The following is a 24,310-nucleotide window of genomic DNA, read 5'->3' as shown; positions in this document are numbered from 1 at the left end:
CCCTATCCACATCGATGGAACAGTAGTGGAGAGGGTAGCAAGTTTTAAGTTCCTCGGCATACACATCACAGACAAACTGAATTGGTCCACTCACACAGACAGCATCGTGAAGAAGGCGCAGCAGCGCCTCTTCAACCTCAGGAGGCTGAAGAAATTCGGCTTGTCACCAAAAGCACTCACAAACTTCTACAGATGCACAATCGAGAGCATCCTGGCGGGCTGTATCACCGCCTGGTATGGCAACTGCACCGCCCTCAACCGTAAGGCTCTCCAGAGGGTAGTGAGGTCTGCACAACGCATCACCGGGGGCAAACTACCTGCCCTCCAGGACACCTACACCACCCGATGTCACAGGAAGGCCATAAAGATCATCAAGGACATCAACCACCCGAGCCACTGCCTGTTCACCCCGCGATCATCCAGAAGGCGAGGTCAGTACAGGTGCATCAAAGCTGGGACCGAGAGACTGAAAAACAGCTTCTATCTCAAGGCCATCAGACTGTTAAACAGCCACCACTAACACTGAGTGGCTGCTGCCAACACACTGACACTGACTCAACTCCAGCCACTTTAATAATGGGAATTGATGGGAAATGATGTAAATATATCCCTAGCCACTTTAAACAATGCTACCTTATATAATGTTACTTACCCTACATTATTCATCTCATATGCATACGTATATACTGTACTCTATATCATCGACTGTATCCTTATGTAATACATGTATCACTAGCCACTTTAAACTATGCCACTTTGTTTACATACTCATCTCATTTGTACATACTGTACTCGATACCATCTACTGTATCTTGCCTATGCTGCTCTGTACCATCACTCATTCATATATCCTTATGTACATATTCTTTATCCCCTTACACTGTGTACAAGACAGTAGTTTTGGAATTGTTAGTTAGATTACTTGTTATTACTGCATTGTCGGAACTAGAAGCACAAGCATTTCGCTAAATTCCAAGCGGATGGCTGTTTGTGAAGTGAGTTGGTGCTTCGGCAGGGAAAATAGTCACCTAACGTGGGGCTCGAACCCACAACCCTGAGATTAAGAGTCTCATAATATGGTGATCAGTGAGAGTGTTGTTGATGGATCCTGTGGTGCAATCTGTTAGCGTGTTGTACTTATACAGCAGTATACAGCAATTAGATGATAAGGTTATGAGTTCAAGCCCCACCAGGAGCAAGTATTGTTCTTGAAGCCTCTGTCTGTCTATTTCTTGTCCGGAAAATGATAATTTATTCAAGCCATTTAGGAGTACAATTCATTGGTAATAGGTATGTCATTCAGACGACAGGTCAGAGTGCAGGCAGAGCTAGAATACAAATTCATAGCCTTCTGTATCACCAACTATGCAGGGTGGCAAGCTTGCTCGAAATTCCAAGCGGATGGTTGTTTGCGAAGTGAGTTGGTGCTTCGGCAGAGAAAATAATCACCTAACGTGGGGCTCGAACCCACGACCCTGAGATTAAGAGTCTCAAGCTCTACCGACTGAGGTAGCCAGGTACCTCAATAGTATTTTTGACTTGGTACGAATATCGTACAGCCCAGTTTCTGCAAAATTTGGTGATCAGTGAGAGTGTTGTTGATGGATCCTGTGGTGCAATCTGTTAGCGTGTTGTACTTATACAGCAGTATACAGCAATTAGATGACAAGGTTATGAGTTCAAGCCCCACCAGGTGTAAGTATTCTTCTTGAAGCCTCTGCCTGTCTATTTCTTGTCCGGAAAATTATATTTTTTCAATCCATTTAGGAGTACAATTCATCGGTAATAGGTATGTCATTGAGATGACAGGTCAGAGTGCAGGCAGAGATAGAATACAAATTCATAGCCTTCTGTATCACCAACTATGCAGGGTGGCAAGCCTGCTCAAAATTCCAAGCGGATGGTTGTTTGCGAAGTGAGTTGGTGCTTCGGCAGAGAAAATAGTCACCTAACGTGGGGCTCGAACCCACGACCCTGAGATTAAGAGTCTCATGCTCTACCGACTGAGCTAGCCAGGTGCCTCGATGGTGGTTTTGACTTGGTTTGAATATCGTACATCCCAGTTTCTGCAAAATATGGTGATCAGTGAGTGTTGTTGATGGATCCTGTGGTGCAATCTGTTAGCGTGTTGTACTTATACAGCAGTATACAGCAATAAGATGCGAAGGTTATGAGTTCAAGCCCCACCAGGTGTAAGTATTCTTCTTGAAGCCTCTGCCTGTCTATTTCTTGTCCGGAAAATTATATTTTTTCAATCCATTTAGGAGTACAATTCATCGGTAATAGGTATGTCATTGAGATGACAGGTCAGAGTGCAGGCAGAGATAGAATACAAATTCATAGCCTTCTGTATCACCAACTATGCAGGGTGGCAAGCCTGCTCAAAATTCCAAGCGGATGGTTGTTTGCGAATTGAGTTGGTGCTTCGGCAGAGAAAATAAGCACCTAACGTGGGGCTCGAACCCACGACCCTGAAATTAAGAGTCTCATGCTCTACCGACTGAGCTAGCCAGGTGCCTCAATGGTGATTTTGACTTGGTTTGAATATCGTACATCCCAGTTTCTGCAAAATATGGTGATCAGTGAGTGTTGTTGATGGATCCTGTGGTGCAATCTGTTAGCGTGTTGTACTTATACAGCAATAAGATGCGAAGGTTATGAGTTCAAGGCCCACCAGGAGCAAGTATTCTTCTTGAAGCCTCTGCCTGTCTATTTCTTGTGCAGAAAAGGAGCATTTATTCAAGCCATTTAGGAGTACAATTCATCGGTAATAGGTATGTCATTCAGATGACAGGTCAGAGTGCAGGCAGAGATAGAATACAAATTCATAGACTTCTGTATCACCAACTATGCAGGGTGACAAGCCTGCTCGAAATTCCAAGCAGATTGTTGTTTGCTTAGTGAGTTGGTGCTTCGGCAGAGAAAATAATCACCTAACTTGGGGCTCGAACCCACAACCCTGAGGTTAAGAGTCTCATGCTCTACCGACTGAGTTAGCCAGGTACCTCAACGGTGATTTTGACTTGGTTTGAATATCGTACATCCCAGTTTCTGCAAAATATGGTGATCAGTGAGTGTTGTTGATGGATCCTGTGGTGCAATCTGTTAGCGTGTTGTACTTATACAGGAGTATACAGCAATTAGATGATAAGGTTATGAGTTCAAGCCCCACCAGGTGCAAGTATTCTTCTTGAAGCCTCTGCCTGTCTATTTCTCCTGCAGAAAAGGAGCATTTATTCAAGCCATTTAGGAGTACAATTCATCGGTAATAGGTATGTCATTCAGATGACAGGTCAGAGTGCAGGCAGAGATAGAATACAAATTCATAGCCTTCTGTATCACCAACTATGCAGGGTGGCAAGCCTGCTCGAAATTCCAAGCGGATGGTTGTTTGCGAAGTGAGTTGGTGCTTAGGCAGAGAAAATAATCACCTAACGTGGGGCTCGAACCCACGACCCTGAGATTAAGAGTCTCATGCTCTACCGACTGAGCTAGCCAGGTACCTCAATAGTATTTTTGACCTGGTACGAATATCGTACATCTTAGTATCTTCAAAATATGGTGATCAGTGCGTGTTGTTGATGGATCCTGTGGTGCAATCTGTTAGCGTGTTGTACTTATACAGCAGTATACAGCAATTAGATGAGAAGGTTATGAGTTCAAGGCCCACCAGGAGCAAGTATTATTCTTGAAGCCTCTGCTTGTCTATTTCTTGTGCAGAATAGGGGCATTTATTCATGCCATTTAGGAGTACAATTCATTGGTAAGTCATGAGGTATAAATTCATAGCCTTCTGTATCACCAACTATGCAGGGTGACAAGCCTGCTCGAAATTCCAAACGGATGGTTGTTTGCGAAGTGAGTTGGTGCTTCGGCAGAGAAAGTAATCACCTAACGTGGGGCTCGAACCCACGACCCTGAGATTAAGAGTCTCATGCTCTACCGACTGAGCTAGCCAGGTGCCTCAATGGTGATCTTGACTTGGTTTGAATATCGTACATCCCAGTTTCTGCAAAATATGGTGAATAGTGAGTGTTGTTGATGGATCCTGTGGTGCAATCTGTTAGCGTGTTGTACTTATACAGCAGTATACAGCAATTAGATGACAAGGTTATGAGTTAAAGCCCAACCAGGAGAAAGTATTCTTCTTGAAGCCTCTGCCTGTCTATTTCTTGTCCGGAAAATGATAGTTTATTCAAGCCATTTACGAGTACAATTCATTGGTAATAGGTATGTCATTCAGACGACAGGTCAGAGTGCAGGCAGAGCTAGAATACAAATTCATAGCCTTCTGTATCACCAACTATGCAGGGTGGCAAGCCTGCTCGAAATTCCAAGCGGATGGTTGTTTGCGAAGTGAGTTGGTGCTTCGGCAGAGAAAATAATCATCTAACGTGGGGCTCGAACCCACGACCCTGAGATTAAGAGTCTCATGCTCTACCGACTGAGCTAGCCAGGTGCCTCAATGGTGATTTTGACTTGGTTTGAATATCGTACATCCCAGTTTCTGCAAAATATGGTGATCAGTGATTGTTGTTGATGGATCCTGTGGTGCAATCTGTTAGCGTGTTGTACTTGTACAGCATTATACAGCATTTAGATGACAAGGTTATGAGTTCAAGCCCCACCAGGAGCAAGTATTCTTCTTGAAGCCTCTGCCTGTCTATTTCTTGTCCGGAAAATGATAATTTATTCAAGCCATTTAGGAGTACAATTCATTGGTAATAGGTATGTCATTCAGACGGCAGGTCATAGTGCAGGCAGAGATAGAATACAAATTCATAGCCTTCTGTATCACCAACTATGCAGGGTGGCAAGCCTGCTCGAAATTCCAAGCGGATGGTTGTTTGCGAAGTGAGTTGGTGCTTCGGCAGAGAAAATAATCAACTAACGTGGGGCACGAACCCACGACCCTGAGATTAAGAGTCTAATGCTCTACCGACTGAGCTAGCCAGGTGCCTCAATAGTGATTTTGACTTGGTTTGAATATCGTACATCCCAGTTTCTGCAAAATATGGTGATCAGTGATTGTTGTTGATGGATCCTGTGGTGCAATCTGTTAGAGTGTTGTACTTGTACAGCAGTATACAGCAATTAGATAACAAGGTTATGAGTTCAAGCCCCACCAGGAGCAAGTATTCTTCTTGGGGCTCGAACCCACGACCCTGAGATTAAGAGTCTCATGCTCTACCGACTGAGCTAGCCAGGTGCCTCAATGGTAAATTTTGACTTGGTTCGAATATCTTACATCCCAGTTTCTGCAAAATATGGTGATCAGTGAGTGTTGTTGATGGATCCTGTGGTGCAATCTGCTAGCGTGTTGTACTTATACAGCAGTATACAGCAATTAGATGCGAAGGTTATGAGTTCAAGCCCCACCAGGTGCAAGTATTCTTCTTGAAGCCTCTGCCTGTCTATTTCTTGTGCAGAAAAGGAGCATTTATTCAAGCCATTTAGGAGTACAATTCATTGGTAATAGGTATGTCATTCAGATGACAGGTCAGAGTGCAGGCAGAGCTAGAATACAAATTCATAGACTTCTGTATCACCAACTATGCAGGGTGACAAGCCTGCTCGAAATTCCAAGCGGATTGTTGTTTGCGAAGTGAGTTGGTGCTTCGGCAGAGAAAATAATCACCTAACTTGGGGCTCGAACCCACGACCCTGACCCTGAGATTAAGAGTCTCATGCTCTACCGACTGAGCTAGCCAGGTGCCTCAATGGTAAATTTTGACTTGGTTTGAATATCGTACATCCCAGTTTCTGCAAAATATGGTGATCAGTGAGTGTTGTTGATGGATCCTGTGGTGCAATCTGCTAGCGTGTTGTACTTATACAGCAGTATACAGCAATTAGATGCGAAGGTTATGAGTTCAAGGCCCACCAGGAGCAAGTATTCTTCTTGAAGCCTCTGCCTGTCTATTTCTTGTGCAGAAAAGGGGCATTTATTCATGCCATTTAGGAGTACATTTCATTGGTAAGTCATTCAGATGACAGGTCAGAGTGCAGGCAGAGGTATAAATTCATAGCCTTCTGTATCACCAACTATGCAGGGTGACAAGCCTGCTCGAAATTCCAAACGGATGGTTGTTTGCGAAGTGAGTTGGTGCTTCGGCAGAGAAAATAATCACCTAACGTGGGGCTCGAACCCACGACCCTGAGATTAAGAGTCTCATGCTCTACCGACTGAGCTAGCCAGGTGCCTCAATGGTGATCTTGACTTGGTTTGAATATCGTACATCCCAGTTTCTGCAAAATATGGTGAATAGTGAGTGTTGTTGATGGATCCTGTGGTGCAATCTGTTAGCGTGTTGTACTTATACAGCAGTATACAGCAATTAGATGACAAGGTTATGAGTTAAAGCCCAACCAGGAGAAAGTATTCTTCTTGAAGCCTCTGCCTGTCTATTTCTTGTCCGGAAAATGATAGTTTATTCAAGCCATTTAGGAGTACAATTCATTGGTAATAGGTATGTCATTCAGACGACAGGTCAGAGTGCAGGCAGAGCTAGAATACAAATTCATAGCCTTCTGTATCACCAACTATGCAGGGTGGCAAGCCTGCTCGAAATTCCAAGCGGATGGTTGTTTGCGAAGTGAGTTGGTGCTTCGGCAGAGAAAATAATCACCTAACGTGGGGCTCGAACACACGACCCTGAGATTAAGAGTCTCATGCTCTACCGACTGAGCTAGCCAGGTAGCTCAATGGTGATTTTGAGTTGGTTCGAATATCTTACATCCCAGTTTCTGCAAAATATGGTGATCAGTGCGTGTTGTTAATGGATCCTGTGGTGCAATCTGTTAGCGTGTTGTACTTATACAGCAGTATACAGCAATTAGATGCGAAGGTTATGAGTTCAAGGCCCACCAGGTGCAAGTATTCTTCTTGAAGCCTCTGCCTGTCTAGTTCTTGTCCGGAAAAGGATAATTTATTCAATCCATTTAGGAGTACAATTCATTGGTAATAGGTACGGCATCCCCAGCCGCGCCCTCAGAGCATGCGCAGACCAGCTGGCCGGTGTGTTTACGGACATATTCAATCAATCCCTATACCAGTCTGCTGTTCCCACATGCTTCAAGAGGGCCACCATTGTTCCTGTTCCCAAGAAAGCTAAGGTAACTGAGCTAAACGACTACCGCCCCGTAGCACTCACATCCGTCATCATGAAGTGCTTTGAGAGACTAGTCAAGGACCATATCACCTCCACCCTACCTGACACCCTAGACCCACTCCAATTTGCTTACCGCCCAAATAGGTCCACAGACGATGCAATCTCAACCACACTGCACACTGCCCTAACCCATCTGGACAAGAGGAATACCTATGTGAGAATGCTGTTCATCGACTACAGCTCGGCATTCAACACCATAGTACCCTCCAAGCTCGTCATCAAGCTCGAGACCCTGGGTCTCGACCCCGCCCTGTGCAACTGGGTACTGGACTTCCTGACGGGCCGCCCCCAGGTGGTGAGGGTAGGCAACAACATCTCCTCCCCGCTGATCCTCAACACTGGGGCCCCACAAGGGTGCGTTCTGAGCCCTCTCCTGTACTCCCTGTTCACCCACGACTGCGTGGCCACGCATGCCTCCATCTCAATCATCAAGTTTGCGGACGACACAACAGTGGTAGGCTTGATTACCAACAACGACGAGACGGCCTACAGGGAGGAGGTGAGGGCCCTCGGAGTGTGGTGTCAGGAAAATAACCTCACACTCAACGTCAACAAAACTAAGGAGATGATTGTGGACTTCAGGAAACAGCAGAGGGAACACCCCCCTATCCACATCGATGGAACAGTAGTGGAGAGGGTAGCAAGTTTTAAGTTCCTCGGCATACACATCACAGACAAACTGAATTGGTCCACTCACACAGACAGCATCGTGAAGAAGGCGCAGCAGCGCCTCTTCAACCTCAGGAGGCTGAAGAAATTCGGCTTGTCACCAAAAGCACTCACAAACTTCTACAGATGCACAATCGAGAGCATCCTGGCGGGCTGTATCACCGCCTGGTATGGCAACTGCACCGCCCTCAACCGTAAGGCTCTCCAGAGGGTAGTGAGGTCTGCACAACGCATCACCGGGGGCAAACTACCTGCCCTCCAGGACACCTACACCACCCGATGTCACAGGAAGGCCATAAAGATCATCAAGGACATCAACCACCCGAGCCACTGCCTGTTCACCCCGCTATCATCCAGAAGGCGAGGTCAGTACAGGTGCATCAAAGCTGGGACCGAGAGACTGAAAAACAGCTTCTATCTCAAGGCCATCAGACTGTTAAACAGCCACCACTAACACTGAGTGGCTGCTGCCAACACACTGACACTGACTCAACTCCAGCCACTTTAATAATGGGAATTGATGGGAAATGATGTAAATATATCCCTAGCCACTTTAAACAATGCTACCTTATATAATGTTACTTACCCTACATTATTCATCTCATATGCATACGTATATACTGTACTCTATATCATCGACTGTATCCTTATGTAATACATGTATCACTAGCCACTTTAAACTATGCCACTTTGTTTACATACTCATCTCATTTGTACATACTGTACTCGATACCATCTACTGTATCTTGCCTATGCTGCTCTGTACCATCACTCATTCATATATCCTTATGTACATATTCTTTATCCCCTTACACTGTGTACAAGACAGTAGTTTTGGAATTGTTAGTTAGATTACTTGTTATTACTGCATTGTCGGAACTAGAAGCACAAGCATTTCGCTAAATTCCAAGCGGATGGCTGTTTGTGAAGTGAGTTGGTGCTTCGGCAGGGAAAATAGTCACCTAACGTGGGGCTCGAACCCACAACCCTGAGATTAAGAGTCTCATAATATGGTGATCAGTGAGAGTGTTGTTGATGGATCCTGTGGTGCAATCTGTTAGCGTGTTGTACTTATACAGCAGTATACAGCAATTAGATGATAAGGTTATGAGTTCAAGCCCCACCAGGAGCAAGTATTGTTCTTGAAGCCTCTGTCTGTCTATTTCTTGTCCGGAAAATAATTTATTCAATCCATTTAGGAGTACAATTCATCTGTAATAGGTATGTCATTGAGATGACAGGTCAGAGTGCAGGCAGAGATAGAATACAAATTCATAGCCTTCTGTATCACCAGCTATGCAGTGTGGCAAGCTTGCTCGAAAAGAGTCTCATGCTCTACCGACTGAGCTAGCCAGGTACCTCAATAGTATTTTTGACTTTGTACGAATATCGTACAGCCCAGTTTCTGCAAAATATGGTGATCAGTGAGAGTGTTGTTGATGGATCCTGTGGTGCAATCTGTTAGCGTGTTGTACTTATACAGCAGTATACAGCAATTAAATGCGAAGGTTATGAGTTCAAGGCCCACCAGGAGCAAGTATTCTTCTTGAAGCCTCTGCCTGTCTATTTCTTGTCCTGAAAACGATAATTTATTCAATCCATTTAGGAGTACAATTCATTGGTAATAGGTATGTCATTGAGATGACAGGTCAGAGTGCAGGCAGAGATAGAACACAAATTCATAGCCTTCTGTATCACCAGCTATGCAGGCTGGGAAGCCTGCTCGAAATTCCAAGCGGATGGCTGTTTGAGAAGTGATGGTGCTTCGGCAGAGAAAATAGTCACCTAACGTGGGGCTCGAACCCACGACCCTGAGATTAAGAGTCTCATGCTCTACCGACTGAGCTAGCCAGGTACCTCAGTAGTATTTTTGACTTGGTACGAATATCGTACAGCCCAGTTTCTGCAAAATATGGTGATCAGTGAGAGTGTTGTTGATGGATCCTGAGGTGCAATCTGTTAGCGTGTTGTACTTATACAGCAGTATCCAGCAATTATTTGCGAAGGTTATGAGTTCAAGGCCCACCAGGAGCAAGTATTCTTCTTGAAGCCTCTGCCTGTCTATTTCTTGTCCGGAAAATGATAATTTATTCAATCCATTTAGGAGTACAATTCATTGGTAATAGGTATGTCATTGAGATGACAGGTCAGAGTGCAGGCAGAGATAGAACACAAATTCATAGCCTTCTGTATCACCAGCTATACAGGCTGGGAAGCCTGCTCGAAATTCCAAGCGGATGGCTGTTTGCGAAGTGATGGTACTTCGGCAGAGAAAATACTCACCTAACGTGGGGCTCGAACCCACGACCCTGAGATTAAGAGTCTCATGCTCTTAATCTTGAAGCCTCTGCCTGTCTATTTCTTGTCCGGAAAATGATAATTTATTCAATCCATTTAGGAGTACAATTCATTGGTAATAGGTATGTCATTGAGATGACAGGTCAGAGTGCAGGCAGAGATAGAATACAAATTCATAGGCTTCTGTATCACCAGCTATGCAGTGTGGCAAGCTTGCTCGAAATTCCAACGTGGGGCTCGAAACCACGACCCTGAGATTAAGAGTCTCATGCTCTACCGACTGAGCTAGCCAGGTACCTCGATGGTGATTTTGAGTTGGTTCGAATATCTTACATCCCAGTTTCTGCAAAATATGGCGTACTTATACAGCAGTATCCAGCAATTATTTGCGAAGGTTATGAGTTCAAGGCCCACCAGGAGCAAGTATTCTTCTTGAAGCCTCTGCCTGTCTATTTCTTGTCCGGAAAATGATAATTTATTCAATCCATTTAGGAGTACAATTCATTGGTAATAGGTATGTCATTGAGATGACAGGTCAGAGTGCAGGCAGAGATAGAACACCAATTCATAGCCTTCTGTATCACCAGCTATGCAGGCTGGGAAGCCTGCTCGAAATTCCAAGCGGATGGCTGTTTGCGAAGTGATGGTGCTTCGGCAGAGAAAATAGTCACCTAACGTGGGGCTCGAACCCACGACCCTGAGATTAAGAGTCTCATGCTCTACCGACTGAGCTAGCCAGGTACCTCAGTAGTATTTTTGACTTGGTACGAATATCGTACAGCCCAGTTTCTGCAAAATATGGTGATCAGTGAGAGTGTTGTTGATGGATCCTGAGGTGCAATCTGTTAGCGTGTTGTACTTATAGAGCAGTATCCAGCAATTATTTGCGAAGGTTATGAGTTCAAGGCCCACCAGGAGCAAGTATTCTTCTTGAAGCCTCTGCCTGTCTATTTCTTGTCCGGAAAATGATAATTTATTCAATCCATTTAGGAGTACAATTCATTGGTAATAGGTATGTCATTGAGATGACAGGTCAGAGTGCAGGCAGAGATAGAATACAAATTCATAGCCTTCTGTATCACGAGCTATGCAGTGTGGCAAGCTTGCTCGAAATTCCAACGTGGGGCTCGAAACCACGACCCTGAGATTAAGAGTCTCATGCTCTACCGACTGAGCTAGCCAGGTACCTCGATGGTGATTTTGAGTTGGTTCGAATATCTTACATCCCAGTTTCTGCAAAATATGGTGATCAGTGCGTGTTGTTGATGGATCCTGTGGTGCAATCTGTTAGCGTGTTGTACTTATACAGCAGTATCCAGCAATTATTTGCGAAGGTTATGAGTTCAAGGCCCACCAGGAGCAAGTATTCTTCTTGAAGCCTCTGCCTGTCTATTTCTTGTCCGGAAAATGATAATTTATTCAATCCATTTAGGAGTACAATTCATTGGTAATAGGTATGTCATTGAGATGACAGGTCAGAGTGCAGGCAGAGATAGAACACAAATTCATAGCCTTCACCAGCTATGCAGGCTGGGAAGCCTGCTCGAAATTCCAAGCGGATGGCTGTTTGCGAAGTGAGTTGGTGCTTCGGCAGAGAAAATAGTCACCTAACGTGGGGCTCGAACCCACAACCATGAGATTAAGAGTCTCATGGTCTAACGACTGAGCTAGCCAGGTACCTCAATAGTATTTTTGACCTGGTACGAATATCGTACATCCCAGTTTCTGCAAAATATGGTGATCAGTGCGTGTTGTTGATGGATCCTGTGGTGCAATCTGTTAGCGTGTTGTACTTATACAGCAGTATACAGCAATTAAATGCGAAGGTTATGAGTTCAAGGCCCACCAGGAGCAAGTATTCTTCTTGAAGCCTCTGCCTGTCTATTTCTTGTCCGGAAAATGATAATTTATTCAATCCATTTAGGAGTACAATTCATTGGTAATAGGTATGTCATTGAGATGACAGGTCAGAGTGCAGGCAGAGATAGAACACAAATTCATAGCCTTCTGTATCACCAGCTATGCAGGCTGGGAAGCCTGCTCGAAATTCCAAGCGGATGGCTGTTTGAGAAGTGATGGTGCTTCGGCAGAGAAAATAGTCACCTAACGTGGGGCTCGAACCCACGACCCTGAGATTAAGAGTCTCATGCTCTACCGACTGAGCTAGCCAGGTACCTCAGTAGTATTTTTGACTTGGTACGAATATCGTACAGCCCAGTTTCTGCAAAATATGGTGATCAGTGAGAGTGTTGTTGATGGATCCTGAGGTGCAATCTGTTAGCGTGTTGTACTTATACAGCAGTATCCAGCAATTATTTGCGAAGGTTATGAGTTCAAGGCCCACCAGGAGCAAGTATTCTTCTTGAAGCCTCTGCCTGTCTATTTCTTGTCCGGAAAATGATAATTTATTCAATCAATTTAGGAGTACAATTCATTGGTAATAGGTATGTCATTGAGATGACAGGTCAGAGTGCAGGCAGAGATAGAACACAAATTCATAGCCTTCTGTATCACCAGCTATACAGGCTGGGAAGCCTGCTCGAAATTCCAAGCGGATGGCTGTTTGCGAAGTGATGGTACTTCGGCAGAGAAAATACTCACCTAACGTGGGGCTCGAACCCACGACCCTGAGATTAAGTGTCTCATGCTCTTAATCTTGAAGCCTCTGCCTGTCTATTTCTTGTCCGGAAAATGATAATTTATTCAATCCATTTAGGAGTACAATTCATTGGTAATAGGTATGTCATTGAGATGACAGGTCAGAGTGCAGGCAGAGATAGAATACAAATTCATAGGCTTCTGTATCACCAGCTATGCAGTGTGGCAAGCTTGCTCGAAATTCCAACGTGGGGCTCGAAACCACGACCCTGAGATTAAGAGTCTCATGCTCTACCGACTGAGCTAGCCAGGTACCTTGATGGTGATTTTGAGTTGGTTCGAATATCTTACATCCCAGTTTCTGCAAAATATGGCGTACTTATACAGCAGTATCCAGCAATTATTTGCGAAGGTTATGAGTTCAAGGCCCACCAGGAGCAAGTATTCTTCTTGAAGCCTCTGCCTGTCTATTTCTTGTCCGGAAAATGATAATTTATTCAATCCATTTAGGAGTACAATTCATTGGTAATAGGTATGTCATTGAGATGACAGGTCAGAGTGCAGGCAGAGATAGAACACCAATTCATAGCCTTCTGTATCACCAGCTATGCAGGCTGGGAAGCCTGCTCGAAATTCCAAGCGGATGGCTGTTTGCGAAGTGATGGTGCTTCGGCAGAGAAAATAGTCACCTAACGTGGGGCTCGAACCCACGACCCTGAGATTAAGAGTCTCATGCTCTACCGACTGAGCTAGCCAGGTACCTCAGTAGTATTTTTGACTTGGTACGAATATCGTACAGCCCAGTTTCTGCAAAATATGGTGATCAGTGAGAGTGTTGTTGATGGATCCTGAGGTGCAATCTGTTAGCGTGTTGTACTTATACAGCAGTATCCAGCAATTATTTGCGAAGGTTATGAGTTCAAGGCCCACCAGGAGCAAGTATTCTTCTTGAAGCCTCTGCCTGTCTATTTCTTGTCCGGAAAATGATAATTTATTCAATCCATTTAGGAGTACAATTCATTGGTAATAGGTATGTCATTGAGATGACAGGTCAGAGTGCAGGCAGAGATAGAATACAAATTCATAGCCTTCTGTATCACCAGCTATGCAGTGTGGCAAGCTTGCTCGAAATTCCAACGTGGGGCTCGAAACCACGACCCTGAGATTAAGAGTCTCATGCTCTACCGACTGAGCTAGCCAGGTACCTCGATGGTGATTTTGAGTTGGTTCGAATATCTTACATCCCAGTTTCTGCAAAATATGGTGATCAGTGCGTGTTGTTGATGGATCCTGTGGTGCAATCTGTTAGCGTGTTGTACTTATACAGCAGTATCCAGCAATTATTTGCGAAGGTTATGAGTTCAAGGCCCACCAGGAGCAAGAATTCTTCTTGAAGCCTCTGCCTGTCTATTTCTTGTCCGGAAAATGATAATTTATTCAATCCATTTAGGAGTACAATTCATTGGTAATAGGTATGTCATTGAGATGACAGGTCAGAGTGCAGGCAGAGATAGAACACAAATTCATAGCCTTCTGTATCACCAGCTATGCAGGCTGGGAAGCCTGCTCGAAATTCCAAGCGGATGGCTGTTTGCGAAGTGATGGTGCTTCGGCAGAGAAAATAGTCACCTAACGTGGGGCTCGAACCCACGACCCTGAGATTAAGAGTCTCATGCTCTACCGACTGAGCTAGCCAGGTACCTCAGTAGTATTTTTGACTTGGTACGAATATCGTACAGCCCAGTTTCTGCAAAATATGGTGATCAGTGAGAGTGTTGTTGATGGATCCTGAGGTGCAATCTGTTAGCGTGTTGTACTTATACAGCAGTATCCAGCAATTATTTGCGAAGGTTATGAGTTCAAGGCCCACCAGGAGCAAGTATTCTTCTTGAAGCCTCTGCCTGTCTATTTCTTGTCCGGAAAATTATAATTTATTCAATCCATTTAGGAGTACAATTCATTGGTAATAGGTATGTCATTGAGATGACAGGTCAGAGTGCAGGCAGAGATAGAATACAAATTCATAGCCTTCTGTATCACCAGCTATGCAGTGTGGCAAGCTTGCTCGAAATTCCAACGTGGGGCTCGAAACCACGACCCTGAGATTAAGAGTCTCATGCTCTACCGACTGAGCTAGCCAGGTACCTCGATGGTGATTTTGAGTTGGTTCGAATATCTTACATCCCAGTTTCTGCAAAATATGGTGATCAGTGCGTGTTGTTGATGGATCCTGTGGTGCAATCTGTTAGCGTGTTGTACTTATACAGCAGTATACAGCAATTAGATGCGAAGGTTATGAGTTCAAGGCCCACCAGGAGCAAGTATTCTTCTTGAAGCCTCTGCCTGTCTATTTCTTGTCCGGAAAATGATAATTTATTCAATCCATTTAGGAGTACAATTCATTGGTAATAGGTATGTCATTGTGATGACAGGTCAGAGTGCAGGCAGAGATAGAATACAAATTCATAGCCTTCTATGTATCTTCTATGTATCACCAGCTATGCAGGCTGGTAAGCCTGCTCGAAATTCCAAGCGGATGGCTGTTTGCGAAGTGAGTTGGTGCTTCGGCAGAGAAAATAGTCACCTAACGTGGGGCTCGAACCCACGACCATGAGATTAAGAGTCTCATGCTCTAACGACTGAGCTAGCCAGGTACCTCAAAAGTAGTTTTGACTTGGTACGAATATCGTACAGCCCAGTTTCTGCAAAATATGGTGATCAGTGAGAGTGTTGTTGATGGATCCTGTGGTGCAATCTGTTAGCGTGTTGTACTTATACAGCAGTAAACAGCAATTAGATGATAAGGTTATGAGTTCAAGCCCCACCAGGAGCAAGTATTGTTCTTGAAGCCTCTGTCTGTCTATTTCTTGTCCGGAAAATGATAATTTATTCAATCCATTTAGGAGTACAATTCATCTGTAATAGGTATGTCATTGAGATGACAGGTCAGAGTGCAGGCAGAGATAGAATACAAATTCATAGCCTTCTGTATCACCAGCTATGCAGTGTGGCAAGCTTGCTCGAAATTCCAAGCGGATGGTTGTTTGCGAAGTGAGTTGGTGCTTTGGCAGAGAAAAAAATCACCTAACGTGGGGCTCGAACCCACGACCCTGAGATTAAGAGTCTCATGCTCTACCGACTGAGCTAGCCAGGTGCCTCAATGGTGATTTTGAGTTGGTTCGAATATCGTACATCCCAGTTTCTGCAAAATATGGTGATCAGTGCGTGTTGTTGATGGATCCTGTGGTGCAATCTGTTAGCGTGTTGTACTTATACAGCAGTATACAGCAATTAAATGCGAAGGTTATGAGTTCAAGGCCCACCAGGAGCAAGTATTCTTCTTGAAGCCTCTGCCTGTCTATTTCTTGTCCGGAAAATGATAATTTATTCAATCCATTGAGATGACAGGTCAGAGTGCAGGCAGAGATAGAATACAAATTCATAGCCTTCTGTATCACCAGATATGCAGTGTGGCAAGCTTGCTCGAAATTCCAAGCGGATGGCTGTTTGCGAAGTGAGGTAGTGCTTCGGCAGAGAAAATAGTCACCTAACGTGGGGCTCGAACCCACGACCCTGAGATTAAGAGTCTCATGCTCTACCGACTGAGCTAGCCAGGTACCTCAGTAGTATTTTTGACTTGGTACGAATATCGTACAGCCCAGTTTCTGCAAAATATGGTGATCAGTGAGAGTGTTGTTGATGGATCCTGAGGTGCAATCTGTTAGCGTGTTGTACTTATACAGCAGTATCCAGCAATTATTTGCGAAGGTTATGAGTTCAAGGCCCACCAGGAGCAAGTATTCTTCTTGAAGCCTCTGCCTGTCTATTTCTTGTCCGGAAAATTATAATTTATTCAATCCATTTAGGAGTACAATTCATTGGTAATAGGTATGTCATTGAGATGACAGGTCAGAGTGCAGGCAGAGATAGAATACAAATTCATAGCCTTCTGTATCACCAGCTATGCAGTGTGGCAAGCTTGCTCGAAATTCCAACGTGGGGCTCGAAACCACGACCCTGAGATTAAGAGTCTCATGCTCTACCGACTGAGCTAGCCAGGTACCTCGATGGTGATTTTGAGTTGGTTCGAATATCTTACATCCCAGTTTCTGCAAAATATGGTGATCAGTGCGTGTTGTTGATGGATCCTGTGGTGCAATCTGTTAGCGTGTTGTACTTATACAGCAGTATACAGCAATTAGATGCGAAGGTTATGAGTTCAAGGCCCACCAGGAGCAAGTATTCTTCTTGAAGCCTCTGCCTGTCTATTTCTTGTCCGGAAAATGATAATTTATTCAATCCATTTAGGAGTACAATTCATTGGTAATAGGTATGTCATTGTGATGACAGGTCAGAGTGCAGGCAGAGATAGAATACAAATTCATAGCCTTCTATGTATCTTCTATGTATCACCAGCTATGCAGGCTGGTAAGCCTGCTCGAAATTCCAAGCGGATGGCTGTTTGCGAAGTGAGTTGGTGCTTCGGCAGAGAAAATAGTCACCTAACGTGGGGCTCGAACCCACGACCATGAAATTAAGAGTCTCATGCTCTAACGACTGAGCTAGCCAGGTACCTCAAAAGTAGTTTTGACTTGGTACGAATATCGTACAGCCCAGTTTCTGCAAAATATGGTGATCAGTGAGAGTGTTGTTGATGGATCCTGTGGTGCAATCTGTTAGCGTGTTGTACTTATACAGCAGTAAACAGCAATTAGATGATAAGGTTATGAGTTCAAGCCCCACCAGGAGCAAGTATTGTTCTTGAAGCCTCTGCCTGTCTATTTCTTGTCCGGAAAATGATAATTTATTCAATCCATTTAGGAGTACAATTCATCTGTAATAGGTATGTCATTGAGATGACAGGTCAGAGTGCAGGCAGAGATAGAATACAAATTCATAGCCTTCTGTATCACCAGCTATGCAGTGTGGCAAGCTTGCTCGAAATTCCAAGCGGATGGTTGTTTGCGAAGTGAGTTGGTGCTTTGGCAGAGAAAAAAATCACCTAACGTGTGGCTCGAACCCACGACCCTGAGATTAAGAGTCTCATGCTCTACCGACTGAGCTAGCCAGGTGCCTCAATGGTGATTTTGAGTTGGTTCGAATATCGTACATCCCAGTTTCTGCAAAATATGGTGATCAGTGCGTGTTGTTGATGGATCCTGTGGTGCAATCTGTGTGTTGTACTTATACAGCAGTATACAGCAATTAAATGCGAAGGTTATGAGTTCAAGGCCCACCAGGAGCAAGTATTCTTCTTGAAGCCTCTGCCTGTCTATTTCTTGTCCGGAAAATGATAATTTATTCAATCCATTGAGATGACAGGTCAGAGTGCAGGCAGAGATAGAATACAAATTCATAGCCTTCTGTATCACCAGATATGCAGTGTGGCAAGCTTGCTCGAAATTCCAAGCGGATGGCTGTTTGCGAAGTGAGGTAGTGCTTCGGCAGAGAAAATAGTCACCTAACGTTGGGCTCGAACCCACGACCCTGAGATTAAGAGTCTCATGCTCTACCAACTGAGCTAGCCAGGTACCTCAACAGTATCTTTGACCTGGTACGAATATCGTACATCCCAGTTTCTGCAAAATATGGTGATCAGTGCGTGTTATTGATGGATCCTGTGGTGCAATCTGTTAGCGTGTTGTACTTATACAGCAGTATACAGCAATTAAATGCGAAGGTTATGAGTTCAAGGCCCACCAGGAGCAAGTATTCTTCTTGAAGCCTCTGCCTGTCTATTTCTTGTCCGGAAAATGATAATTTATTCAATCCATTTAGGAGTACAATTCATTGGTAATAGGTATGTCATTGAGATGACAGGTCAGAGTGCAGGCAGAGATAGAACACAAATTCATAGCCTTCTGTATCACCAGCTATGCAGGCTGGGAAGCCTGCTCGAAATTCCAAGCGGATGGCTGTTTGCGAAGTGATGGTGCTTCGGCAGAGAAAATAGTCACCTAACGTGGGGCTCGAACCCACGACCCTGAGATTAAGAGTCTCATGCTCTACCGACTGAGCTAGCCAGGTACCTCAGTAGTATTTTTGACTTGGTACGAATATCGTACAGCCCAGTTTCTGCAAAATATGGTGATCAGTGAGAGTGTTGTTGATGGATCCTGAGGTGCAATCTGTTAGCGTGTTGTACTTATATAGCAGTATACAGCAATTAGATGATAAGGTTATGAGTTCAAGCCCCACCAGGAGCAAGTATTGTTCTTGAAGCCTCTGCCTGTCTATTTCTTGTCCGGAAAATGATAATTTATTAAATCCATTTAGGAGTACAATTCATCTGTAATAGGTATGTAATTGAGATGACAGGTCAGAGTGCAGGCAGAGATAGAATACAAATTCATAGCCTTCTGTATCACCAGCTATGCAGTGTGGCAAGCTTGCTCGAAATTCCAAGCGGATGGTTGTTTGCGAAGTGCTCCGGCAGAGAAAATAATCACCTAACGTGGGGCTGGAACCCACGACCCTGAGATTAAGAGTCTCATGCTCTACCGACTGAGCTAGCCAGGTACTTCGATGGTGATTTTGGTACGAATATCGTACAGCCCAGTTTCTGCAAAATATGGTGATCAGTGAGAGTGTTGTTGATGGATCCTGAGGTGCAATCTGTTAGCGTGTTGTACTTATACAGCAGTATCCAGCAATTATTTGCGAAGGTTATGAGTTCAAGGCCCACCAGGAGCAAGTATTCTTCTTGAAGCCTCTGCCTGTCTATTTCTTGTCCGGAAAATTATAATTTATTCAATCCATTTAGGAGTACAATTCATTGGTAATAGGTATGTCATTGAGATGACAGGTCAGAGTGCAGGCAGAGATAGAATACAAATTCATAGCCTTCTGTATCACCAGCTATGCAGTGTGGCAAGCTTGCTCGAAATTCCAACGTGGGGCTCGAAACCACGACCCTGAGATTAAGAGTCTCATGCTCTACCGACTGAGCTAGCCAGGTACCTCGATGGTGATTTTGAGTTGGTTCGAATATCTTACATCCCAGTTTCTGCAAAATATGGTGATCAGTGCGTGTTGTTGATGGATCCTGTGGTGCAATCTGTTAGCGTGTTGTACTTATACAGCAGTATACAGCAATTAGATGCGAAGGTTATGAGTTCAAGGCCCACCAGGAGCAAGTATTCTTCTTGAAGCCTCTGCCTGTCTATTTCTTGTCCGGAAAATGATAATTTATTCAATCCATTTAGGAGTACAATTCATTGGTAATAGGTATGTCATTGTGATGACAGGTCAGAGTGCAGGCAGAGATAGAATACAAATTCATAGCCTTCTATGTATCTTCTATGTATCACCAGCTATGCAGGCTGGTAAGCCTGCTCGAAATTCCAAGCGGATGGCTGTTTGCGAAGTGAGTTGGTGCTTCGGCAGAGAAAATAGTCACCTAACGTGGGGCTCGAACCCACGACCATGAAATTAAGAGTCTCATGCTCTAACGACTGAGCTAGCCAGGTACCTCAAAAGTAGTTTTGACTTGGTACGAATATCGTACAGCCCAGTTTCTGCAAAATATGGTGATCAGTGAGAGTGTTGTTGATGGATCCTGTGGTGCAATCTGTTAGCGTGTTGTACTTATACAGCAGTAAACAGCAATTAGATGATAAGGTTATGAGTTCAAGCCCCACCAGGAGCAAGTATTGTTCTTGAAGCCTCTGCCTGTCTATTTCTTGTCCGGAAAATGATAATTTATTCAATCCATTTAGGAGTACAATTCATCTGTAATAGGTATGTCATTGAGATGACAGGTCAGAGTGCAGGCAGAGATAGAATACAAATTCATAGCCTTCTGTATCACCAGCTATGCAGTGTGGCAAGCTTGCTCGAAATTCCAAGCGGATGGTTGTTTGCGAAGTGAGTTGGTGCTTTGGCAGAGAAAAAAATCACCTAACGTGTGGCTCGAACCCACGACCCTGAGATTAAGAGTCTCATGCTCTACCGACTGAGCTAGCCAGGTGCCTCAATGGTGATTTTGAGTTGGTTCGAATATCGTACATCCCAGTTTCTGCAAAATATGGTGATCAGTGCGTGTTGTTGATGGATCCTGTGGTGCAATCTGTTAGCGTGTTGTACTTATACAGCAGTATACAGCAATTAAATGCGAAGGTTATGAGTTCAAGGCCCACCAGGAGCAAGTATTCTTCTTGAAGCCTCTGCCTGTCTATTTCTTGTCCGGAAAATGATAATTTATTCAATCCATTGAGATGACAGGTCAGAGTGCAGGCAGAGATAGAATACAAATTCATAGCCTTCTGTATCACCAGATATGCAGTGTGGCAAGCTTGCTCGAAATTCCAAGCGGATGGCTGTTTGCGAAGTGAGGTAGTGCTTCGGCAGAGAAAATAGTCACCTAACGTTGGGCTCGAACCCACGACCCTGAGATTAAGAGTCTCATGCTCTACCAACTGAGCTAGCCAGGTACCTCAACAGTATCTTTGACCTGGTACGAATATCGTACATCCCAGTTTCTGCAAAATATGGTGATCAGTGCGTGTTATTGATGGATCCTGTGGTGCAATCTGTTAGCGTGTTGTACTTATACAGCAGTATACAGCAATTAAATGCGAAGGTTATGAGTTCAAGGCCCACCAGGAGCAAGTATTCTTCTTGAAGCCTCTGCCTGTCTATTTCTTGTCCGGAAAATGATAATTTATTCAATCCATTTAGGAGTACAATTCATTGGTAATAGGTATGTCATTGAGATGACAGGTCAGAGTGCAGGCAGAGATAGAACACAAATTCATAGCCTTCTGTATCACCAGCTATGCAGGCTGGGAAGCCTGCTCGAAATTCCAAGCGGATGGCTGTTTGCGAAGTGATGGTGCTTCGGCAGAGAAAATAGTCACCTAACGTGGGGCTCGAACCCACGACCCTGAGATTAAGAGTCTCATGCTCTACCGACTGAGCTAGCCAGGTACCTCAGTAGTATTTTTGACTTGGTACGAATATCGTACAGCCCAGTTTCTGCAAAATATGGTGATCAGTGAGAGTGTTGTTGATGGATCCTGAGGTGCAATCTGTTAGCGTGTTGTACTTATATAGCAGTATACAGCAATTAGATGATAAGGTTATGAGTTCAAGCCCCACCAGGAGCAAGTATTGTTCTTGAAGCCTCTGCCTGTCTATTTCTTGTCCGGAAAATGATAATTTATTAAATCCATTTAGGAGTACAATTCATCTGTAATAGGTATGTAATTGAGATGACAGGTCAGAGTGCAGGCAGAGATAGAATACAAATTCATAGCCTTCTGTATCACCAGCTATGCAGTGTGGCAAGCTTGCTCGAAATTCCAAGCGGATGGTTGTTTGCGAAGTGCTCCGGCAGAGAAAATAATCACCTAACGTGGGGCTGGAACCCACGACCCTGAGATTAAGAGTCTCATGCTCTACCGACTGAGCTAGCCAGGTACTTCGATGGTGATTTTGAGTTAGTTCGAATATCTTACATCCCAGTTTCTGCAAAATATGGTGATCAGTGCGTGTTGTTGATGGATCCTGTGGTGCAATCTGTTAGCGTGTTGTACTTATACAGCAGTATACAGCAATTAGATGCGAAGGTTATGAGTTCAAGGCCCACCAGGAGCAAGTATTCTTCTTGAAGCCTCTGCCTGTCTATTTCTTGTCCGGAAAATTATAATTTATTCAATCCATTTAGGAGTACAATTCATTGGTAATAGGTATGTCATTGAGATGACAGGTCAGAGTGCAGGCAGAGATAGAACACAAATTCATAGCCTTCTGTATCATCAGCTATGCAGTGTGGCAAGCTTGCTCGAAAGTCCAACGTGGGGCTCGAAACCACGACCCTGAGATTAAGAGTCTCATGCTCTACCGACTGAGCTAGCCAGGTACCTCGATGTTGATTTTGAGTTGGTTCGAATATCTTACATCCCAGTTTTAGCAAAATATGGTGATCAGTGCGTGTTGTTGATGGATCCTGTGGTGCAATCTGTTAGCGTGTTGTACTTATACAGCAGTATACAGCAATTAGATGATAAGGTTATGAGTTCAAGCCCCACCAGGAGCAAGTATTGTTCTTGAAGCCTCTGCCTGTCTATTTCTTGTCCGGAAAATGATAATTTATTCAATCCATTTAGGAGTAAAATTCATTGGTAATAGGTATGTCATTGTGATGACAGGTCAGAGTGCAGGCAGAGATAGAATACAAATTCATAGCCTTCTATGTATCACCAGCCATGCAGGCTGGCAAGCCTGCTCGAAATTCCAAGCGGATGGCTGTTTGTGAAGTGAGTTGGTGCTTCGGCAGGGAAAATAGTCACCTAACGTGGGGCTCGAACCCACGACCCTGAGATTAAGAGTCTCATGCTCTACCGACTGAGCTAGCCAGGTACCTCAATAGTATTTTTGACTTGGTACGAATAAGGTTTTGACTTGGTACGATGATAAGGTTATGAGTTCAAGCCCCACCAGGAGCAAGTATTGTTCTTGAAGCCTCTGCCTGTCTATTGCTTGTCCGGAAAATGATCATTTATTCAATCCATTTAGGAGTACAATTCATCGGTAATAGGTATGTCATTGAGATGACAGGTCAGAGTGCAGGCAGAGATACAATACAAATTCATAGCCTTCGGTATCACCAGCTATGCAGTGTGGCAAGCTTGCTCGAAATTCCAAGCGTATGGTTGTTTGCGAAGTGAGTTGGTGTTTCGGCAGAGAAAATAATCACCTAACGTGGGGCTCGAACCCACGACCCTGAGATTAAGAGTCTCATGCTCTACCGACTGAGCTAGCCAGGTACCTCAATGGTGATTTTGAGTTGGTTCGAATATCGTACATCCCAGTTTCTGTAAAATATGGTGATCAGTGCGTGTTGTTGATGGATCCTGTGGTGCAATCTGTTAGCGTGTTGTACTTATACAGCAGTATACAGCAATTATATCCTTCCTGTTTGGCCCTGTCCGGGGGTGTCCTCGGAGTGGGCCACAGTGTCTCCTGACCCCTCCTGTCTCAGCCTCCAGTATTTATGCTGCAGTAGTTTATGTGTCGGGGGGCTAGGGTCAGTTTGTTATATCTGGAGTACTTCTCCTGTCCTATTCGGTGTCCTGTGTGAATCTAAGTGTGCGTTCTCTAATTCTCTCCTTCTCTCTTTCTCTCTCTCGGAGGACCTGAGCCCTAGGACTATGCCCCAGGACTACCTGACATGATGACTCCTTGCTGTCCCCAGTCCACCTGGCTGTGCTGCTGCTCCAGTTTCAACTGACCTGAGCCCTAGGACCATGCCCCAGGAATACCTGACATGATGACTCCTTGCTGTCCCCAGTCCACCTGACTGTGCTGCTGCTCCAGTTTCAACTATTCTGCCTTATTATTATTCGACCATGCTGGTCATCTATGAACATTTGAACATCTTGACCATGTTTTGTTATAATCTCCACCCGGCACAGCCAGAAGAGGACTGGCCACCCCACATAGCCTGGTTCCTCTCTAGGTTTCTTCCTAGGTTTTGGCCTTTCTAGGGAGTTTTTCCTAGCCACCGTGCTTCTACACCTGCATTGCTTGCTGTTTGGGGTTTTAGGCTGGGTTTCTGTACAGCACTTTGA

General features: G+C 44.5%; 15 non-coding genes across 15 annotated transcripts; all 15 read right to left on the bottom strand.

The window, feature by feature from the left end:
• Nucleotides 1-1,945: 1,945 nt before the first annotated feature.
• trnak-cuu (transfer RNA lysine (anticodon CUU)) lies at nt 1,946-2,018 on the bottom strand. Its single transcript has one exon. It is a non-coding gene; the product is annotated as a tRNA-Lys (tRNA).
• A 1,410-nt stretch (nt 2,019-3,428) lies between these two features.
• trnak-cuu (transfer RNA lysine (anticodon CUU)) lies at nt 3,429-3,501 on the bottom strand. The gene has a single exon. It is a non-coding gene; the product is annotated as a tRNA-Lys (tRNA).
• A 387-nt stretch (nt 3,502-3,888) lies between these two features.
• Nucleotides 3,889-3,961, bottom strand: trnak-cuu (transfer RNA lysine (anticodon CUU)). Its single transcript has one exon. It is a non-coding gene; the product is annotated as a tRNA-Lys (tRNA).
• Nucleotides 3,962-6,128: 2,167 nt separating this feature from the next.
• Nucleotides 6,129-6,201, bottom strand: trnak-cuu (transfer RNA lysine (anticodon CUU)). The gene has a single exon. It is a non-coding gene; the product is annotated as a tRNA-Lys (tRNA).
• Nucleotides 6,202-9,623: 3,422 nt separating this feature from the next.
• Nucleotides 9,624-9,696, bottom strand: trnak-cuu (transfer RNA lysine (anticodon CUU)). The gene has a single exon. It is a non-coding gene; the product is annotated as a tRNA-Lys (tRNA).
• Nucleotides 9,697-10,807: 1,111 nt separating this feature from the next.
• Nucleotides 10,808-10,880, bottom strand: trnak-cuu (transfer RNA lysine (anticodon CUU)). Its single transcript has one exon. It is a non-coding gene; the product is annotated as a tRNA-Lys (tRNA).
• A 1,359-nt stretch (nt 10,881-12,239) lies between these two features.
• On the bottom strand, nt 12,240-12,312 carry trnak-cuu (transfer RNA lysine (anticodon CUU)). Its single transcript has one exon. It is a non-coding gene; the product is annotated as a tRNA-Lys (tRNA).
• Nucleotides 12,313-13,423: 1,111 nt separating this feature from the next.
• Nucleotides 13,424-13,496, bottom strand: trnak-cuu (transfer RNA lysine (anticodon CUU)). The gene has a single exon. It is a non-coding gene; the product is annotated as a tRNA-Lys (tRNA).
• An 867-nt stretch (nt 13,497-14,363) lies between these two features.
• trnak-cuu (transfer RNA lysine (anticodon CUU)) lies at nt 14,364-14,436 on the bottom strand. The gene has a single exon. It is a non-coding gene; the product is annotated as a tRNA-Lys (tRNA).
• A 1,382-nt stretch (nt 14,437-15,818) lies between these two features.
• trnak-cuu (transfer RNA lysine (anticodon CUU)) lies at nt 15,819-15,891 on the bottom strand. The gene has a single exon. It is a non-coding gene; the product is annotated as a tRNA-Lys (tRNA).
• A 390-nt stretch (nt 15,892-16,281) lies between these two features.
• Nucleotides 16,282-16,354, bottom strand: trnak-cuu (transfer RNA lysine (anticodon CUU)). The gene has a single exon. It is a non-coding gene; the product is annotated as a tRNA-Lys (tRNA).
• A 2,337-nt stretch (nt 16,355-18,691) lies between these two features.
• Nucleotides 18,692-18,764, bottom strand: trnak-cuu (transfer RNA lysine (anticodon CUU)). The gene has a single exon. It is a non-coding gene; the product is annotated as a tRNA-Lys (tRNA).
• Nucleotides 18,765-21,592: 2,828 nt separating this feature from the next.
• On the bottom strand, nt 21,593-21,665 carry trnak-cuu (transfer RNA lysine (anticodon CUU)). Its single transcript has one exon. It is a non-coding gene; the product is annotated as a tRNA-Lys (tRNA).
• Nucleotides 21,666-23,026: 1,361 nt separating this feature from the next.
• On the bottom strand, nt 23,027-23,099 carry trnak-cuu (transfer RNA lysine (anticodon CUU)). The gene has a single exon. It is a non-coding gene; the product is annotated as a tRNA-Lys (tRNA).
• Nucleotides 23,100-23,433: 334 nt separating this feature from the next.
• Nucleotides 23,434-23,506, bottom strand: trnak-cuu (transfer RNA lysine (anticodon CUU)). Its single transcript has one exon. It is a non-coding gene; the product is annotated as a tRNA-Lys (tRNA).
• Between the last annotated feature and the right edge of the window lie 804 nt (nt 23,507-24,310).

The sequence above is a fragment of the Oncorhynchus clarkii genome, unplaced genomic scaffold, assembly GCF_045791955.1.
Source record: "Oncorhynchus clarkii lewisi isolate Uvic-CL-2024 unplaced genomic scaffold, UVic_Ocla_1.0 unplaced_contig_4226_pilon_pilon, whole genome shotgun sequence".
Lineage (NCBI taxonomy): Eukaryota > Metazoa > Chordata > Actinopteri > Salmoniformes > Salmonidae > Oncorhynchus > Oncorhynchus clarkii.
This window is presented reverse-complemented; position numbering and strand designations above follow the sequence as displayed.